Here is a 6,621-nt window from a genome sequence, read left to right on the forward strand (position 1 = left end):
ACCATTCTATGATACTGTGATTTTTTTTTTTTTTTTTTTCCAGAGAGAGAAAAATCTGGAACTCTCAATGATTACTTTTTATTTCTTTGGTGATGTCTAGTTACATAAAGGGAATTCTGAGAGAACAGAGAAAACCTGACAATTTAAAAATTAAAATAATAACCAATTCCATATTGGCAAAACCAGCAAAATTTAAATTGCATTAGCTAGTTACTATAGCCTCAGGCTCCTGCATCAAGTAGTTTAATAATTACTTTCCTGTATGTCAGAAATGGAGAGCTGCTAAAGGCAAGCTCTGTACCATGTAACACACATGCATGAGTTCCACATTTGTACTGGCTCACATGCTGACAGACTGTTCTGGAAAAGTTAATGATGCCAAACTCTTACAGCAATTTTCTTCTAAATAGGGCTGTTAAATAAGGCGAGTCATGCCTTGAGAGTGTTTTGTTTGTTTGGGGAAGGGGGAGTGTGGGGACAGGAATCAACTCAGATTTGGGTTATATTTTAAAATTTTCCTCTGGACTTCTGAGTAACAATGCTAGGAAAGTAATGTTTCCACCCTCAGCTTCTCAGCACTAAGTGAAATTTTTCTTTTGTTTCAGAATGCATACAATAAGCATATCTTATGCTTACATTTGGAACCAGCTAAGCTAGTTTCAACATATCCCAATTCTGTTCATCTCCACCCACCACAAATACAACCCACGCCATTCTCAAATCTACCTGGTAGCTTTGATTTCCACAGACATTTCTAAATACGTTAAAATTTAAAAGTCTATCTTTTGTCTAACTGCTTTTGAAGAAATATAGTGCTTTGCTTGAAAATAAGTAATTCTTGTTGACCTAGAGCTGTTGGAATTGCAAAGATATTCAAGATTTTTGGGACATGAATGTCCCTCCAGCCTTGGATTCCTCCGAAAAGTCCTTATAAAGAAATCCTGTTGCACCACTGAGACTCAGTGCATCAGGTGAAGTTTGTTAGCAGGACTTAATGCTTGTAACAAAGCCAAAATTACATTGAAATCTCTTTCAGAAGGAATTTGTAATATTCATGGTGTGTAAGGCTGCAGATTGTGTGATGCTGTGCAGTTACGAGTGTCTAAAGATAACAGCCCTGAAGGCTTGAGCTGCAGAGGCAAGACAGAACAGACCTGGGGCTGGGTGTGACTTGCAGAATGCTTCCTGGGAAAGGCTGGGAGCTCTGGAACCAGTGATTCATGTATACTACTTATAAACTATTATTTTTAAAAAAAAAAAGTTGCTTAATTCATTAATTACTATAATCTCTTACTTAATGACAGGGTAGTGAAACTTGATCTGTTTATGCCTATGAAATTGAAAATTGCATGCTATAGCATACCTGTCTGCAAACAGGAAATGTTTTACACTGTTTGTGTTATTGGATTTCAAAGATTATTTTATTGAAATGATGATAATTTAGGTTGTGGCATTAGTTATTAACAAGGCACTAAAGTAATATTGCTAATTAGAGACTAAGAAAATGGGACTAGGATCCAAAATAGGGATCAGAGTTTAGAATAGGCTGTCATTTGGATCTGGTATAGCCTGAAAATTGATATGCTGTCTCTGCAAGAGTTTTAGCTCAAACAGTAGGATATTCAAATTGTGTCTTGGTCAGAAACTCACAAACACTCTGTGTTGAGGAGCAGGAGGAGGGGAAGCAGGGTTGTATGGGGCTGATCTGAAATCACGTTTATGTAGATAAATTCACAAGAGGAGAACATGGCTGTTCACAGCTGTGTGCGTGTGTGCGTGTGCTCCCTGTAAATTCAGGTGAGGGAATCAAATTTGGGTTGCATTTTATCTGTTTCTACTGTATGTAAGAGCATTTAAGAACTACTGTGTATTTAGTACACAGTTCAAAGGTTCTTGTGGACAGCCTAGGTGAAGTTTGGGAAGATGATCCCCATCATTTACTTGTTCAAAGAGGCAAAGGTTGCAAAGAGAGATGCCTGAAGAGATTTTTTAATGAAACAGGTTGAGGGAGAAAAGGAGAAGAATGGAGGGAGGTTCATGAGAAAAACTTTTTTTTTCCTCAAGTAGGATGTAGCATATTAATGTAGCAATTCTGAGGTGTGTTCAATTAAAATGTGTTGTTGGAACTTAAATGATGTTGGAACAGATGACTTTTTAAAAAATTATCCTAATACCTAAACTTTTAATTATCTGGATGTGAGTAAAATACAACTTTTGCTCAGTCACTCTTATTAAGGAAGGAAGTTAAAAAGAAACTCCTTAAAGGATGTGCAATTTGGTTAAATTAATTGAGAGCTGGGAAACACAACCACTGAATGTTATTTCTGCCTCTGCCATGACTGACCCTACCATATTCTACTAATATGTTTTTATGAAACCAGGTAGACTTATCATTTCAAACGTGTAGCTTGTCTAACTTTCCAGGGAAAGAACTTGTATCATACAGAGCATGTACTGAAACGAAAGCGTGTTTGATCATTACGTGCAGAAAAAGTATCCCTCAAACAAGCCTCAACTTAACACCAAATCATGTTCGCTAAGTCTGTGTAATTCCAAGGGACGGTAGCAGGTGTGGAAATGTTGCTCCAGTGCATGGTGAATAGCTACTGGTTTAGGCAGTCAGTTTCCAGTGTGAGATCTGGAACTGTGTTAAGCATCTAGACTACATTAGGGTGTAGGTGGAGAATCGGACGTCTCTGGCTGCACTGCTGGGTCAGTGCACGTCGTGTTGACAAGGTATTGCTGAGCTTACCAGAGGGAAATGCTAGGGAATGGGTCTTTAAACTCCTGTAAAGCTAAAATTTAGACCCCTTTCTTAGTTCCTCTGAGGGATGCACTTTCACCTTGTGACTGACAAAACAGTCACAAGGTGACTGTTATTTTCTGAATATTGATGTGTAGTCTGTTTTTTTCTCACTTTGTTTTGTTTCTTTAGTGGATTGGGAGATTTAGGAGGTAAAGCATATGCTTCCCTTCCTCTTTTCCATCCTTTCCTGTGTTTAATTCACCAAATGTAGCTCACTGGTTAGCATGCTTTTGTAGGATGTGAAATCAAGGTGCCAGTTTCTTCACGATGGGAGTTTGCCATTGTTTGTTTGTTTGTTTTTAATTTTTTGCCTTCTAAACTATTTTGCTGAGTTAGTCTGTGGTATTTTCCAGCTCTTGAATTTAATTTTGTTATGAACAGCAGAGCAACATCAAAGATTAATTGGGCCAAACACACATTACTCTCCCTTCCCAGGGAAGTGTCCTGATTATGAAGTATAGGTCTGGTTCCTTCATTTTGTTCTTCAAGGATTACTTATTAATATTACTGAAATTATTTATTCAATATGAAATGAAATGCATGCTTTAGGATGCCAACCTACATAGCTACCAAATAACAAAGTGGTTAGACCTTCCTCCCTCTGGCCTATTGCTTCTTTAGTTATTAGGCATTATAATAGCTTCAATAATAGGGTTAGAGAATAATGCTGCCTTAGAGATGCCTATTGTTTACTATTTAGGATGACTTCCCAGGCTGAGGGTCATCTTTATATTGGTTTCCTCTAGCAGAGGATAATCCTGACTGTACAATATCAGGATGAAAGTGTTCCTTGCTTTTGTTCAGCTGTGTCCTTCACAAAAAGAAATCATGGGCAAAATATCTATTGACAATAATCAGGTTTCTCAAGAGCAAGGTGGAGAAATTAGGCCTGGCTCATGCTTAGCAGAGGAACAGATGAGAGACAGCTCAGATCAGTTCATGAGAAAACATGAGCTTACTGCTGGAAGAGAAATCAATTTATACTTTTTTTGGCGATGGTACATCTGACCTGGCTTATCAAATAGATGCTTTACTCTTTACCTCCTTAAGGAGATGCCATTGTATACTTGAACACCATTACATGGAAATGTAGCATAATAGAAGATTACGTAAAATAGAGATGACAATTTCTAGAGTTTTTTGTAACTCCTTGAAGTGTTTTTATGGAAATGACCTTTCTGAGTCATGTCTTTCTCTTCAAAAGTCACCATAGAGACAGAAAATCCCCTATGAAAATTTGCATGAAATTTCAATTCCACCAAGGAGATCCATTGCCCCTAAGAGTCACTGTGATTACAAAGGTTGAGTCTGCCCAAATATAGTAATGGTGGAAGTTATGAATTCTGTCTCCTAAATATCTTACCTCCGAAAGAAATAAATTAATGCATTTCTGATCCAGAAGACATGCCGTTTTATTAATTAGTGTATAAGGAATTGTTAGCTTAGATGATTATGTTCAATTAAGCATAATGAAAGTAATTAATATAGGTTCTGGTTTTATGTGACTGAGTTAATAGTGCCATTAAATGCTTCTGTTGTGATACTACTTGTTCTAGCAGAGAAAAAAGTTTAAAAGGAAAGAGGCAAAAGTGGGGTTTTTTTTGTTTCTCTCTCAGTGAGCAAAATAACTTCTCTGTCATTATAACATATGCAGAATAGTTTACATTTCTTTTGTAATTGCTAATGCTTATAAATACACTATATTAAAATGCATTTTAAAATTTTGCAACATAGCCTTTAAAATATTTAATTACAATGTGGTTTCAAAGCACTAGTCACAATAAAGGGAGTGTACTTCAAAGTATGCAAGATTTATTTACCAAACATCTCATGCTCTGTTATGTAGGTCTAGAAAAGGGCCAGTAGCCCACAGCAAATGCTGTTTGATAAGGAAGTGGTTCCAAGTAAGGATTTCCTCTGGGTGTTGCCGTGTCTCTCTGGCTTCTGCTGTTTTGTTTCAAGGAGGCGGCAGTGGAAAGTTGTTTCTCATGGATTCACAGAGAGTACTTTTATGCCTCAGAGTCTCTAAGCCACCAAATAAAGAAGAAACTTGTAATGAACCAGCTTTGGAAGTATTTAATTTCTTTAGTCGTACTTAAATGAGGCAAAATAAAATTTTGCAACATAGCCAATTGCTGTCGTAAATATTTCTTCAGGGTTTGGTTACTGCACACAATGGAATACAGGAGTGGTGGAGGTGATGTGTTCACTTCCCTTGGATGTAAGTTGTACTCTTAAGGTTCGTAAGACTACACTGATCCAACATCAGAGAACACTCTTAACAGATCAGTCTCTTCAGAAAATGCACTGATTACAATCTTAGAAAAGACTTGGCAGAACACATTGCCCCATCCTATATTAAAAAGCAATATATTCGTACTCTGAAAAAAGCTGAACAGAAAAAACTTGATTTAAGGAACATATAAATTTGAATTTCAGAAGGTAACTACATAGGTATGTAGAAATGGGATAGAGAAATATACCAGCCAGCAATAAAAAAAAAATATTTTCTCATGGTGATTAATCCTGCAAGTAACCTGTGTTTTCATTGTGCTCGTAAAATGCAGACCAAATGCCATTTGAGCAATTTCTGTTTGTTTGACACTTTAATGAGAAATATTTCAGCCTTTTCCACTCTACAGCTAGTGGTACTGCATCTCTTGTTGCTATTACATAAAATCAATCTCTAGATGTTTTAAAATTGAAGATAAAATTGACCTGTTATCCATGCTGATGTATGACCTTTGTCTTGAACATCTGTTCTAAATATGCATCTAGTAGGTACAGTTGCCTCTATATTTGCTTAGAAGTGACAATTGACTGGAGCTTTTTCTTCACCTTCCTTTCCTGTGCAAGAATGAAATTTCAGCCTCTGCTAGAGGGATTTTCCCACAGTTGTTACCAGCTTGCAACATATCTTTCTCTTGTTGCTGCAGCTGTGGGTGTCCTGTAGCTGGCTTATTTAGACCTCAGTGCAAACAGTTTTTCTGTGAAAGGACAAAAAGTGCTTGCATGTACTTTCTTTTTTTGCTTTTCCTACTTGTGGAGGACTTGTGATGCATGAACAATAAATGTCTCCAAAAGCAGCCCTATCTCAAGTGAGCTGTTGCTGGAGAAGTTCTGGGGTTTTTTTAGGAATGATCTGTAACATGAGCTAATCACTTTATTTGTGTGAGGTCTTTTCACAGCAAAGCCAGAAAGATAAAGCCCTAAAGCAATTATTGTACATTTTGCTGCTTTTATTCCCTCTACATCCTTGCTCACCCAACAGAGACCATATTACGCTTTTTTCCCTTACTGCTGAGAAGCTCAAAACTATGATACTGTTCTAACTTTATGAGCTTAAAAAAGTGGCCAAAAGACATGCAAATGAGAGACAGAAAAGGTTTTCAGTATTGCACAAAGCGCACAAAATTATTCTGCTATAACTTGGGTAGTTGAACTGAAGGAAGAAAGTGGTGATTCAGAGATAAAAGTGGCAGAGGCACACTCTTGTGGATGCTGCTACTTCCATTTTTTCCCATTCCAATCAGAGGGAATTGGCAGCAGAAGGATGGAGGTCAACTTTGCGCTTCACATGTGATATTTTTAAGCAATACCAAGATAAAGTGATACAGAGAAGTCTCTTTTAATTGCACGTATTTCTCTGACGCATCCCAGATTTCATAAACATTGGATTGGCTGTCTACTTGGGCTTAGTTTGAAATGGTAAGGCTGAAAATCACTATACATTGCCAAATTCAGCTTTGGTTTTTTCATGGTTTAAGGACACAATAAACCTGTAATTATAAAAAACAGATTTTTGTTATTAGGGA

General features: G+C 37.0%; 1 long non-coding RNA gene across 1 annotated transcript in view; it reads left to right on the forward strand.

Annotated features, from left to right (window-relative positions):
* Positions 1 to 2,644: 2,644 nt before the first annotated feature.
* LOC108447329 overlaps positions 2,645 to 6,621 on the forward strand; it is a 90,120-nt gene continuing 86,143 nt past the window's right edge. The window contains exon 1 of the long non-coding RNA XR_001862846.1: positions 2,645 to 2,736. This is a non-coding gene — a long non-coding RNA (uncharacterized LOC108447329). The remainder of the gene's footprint in view (positions 2,737 to 6,621) is intronic.

Source organism: Corvus brachyrhynchos, unplaced genomic scaffold (genome assembly GCF_000691975.1).
Source record: "Corvus brachyrhynchos isolate BGI_N302 unplaced genomic scaffold, ASM69197v1 scaffold105, whole genome shotgun sequence".
Taxonomy (NCBI): domain Eukaryota; kingdom Metazoa; phylum Chordata; class Aves; order Passeriformes; family Corvidae; genus Corvus; species Corvus brachyrhynchos.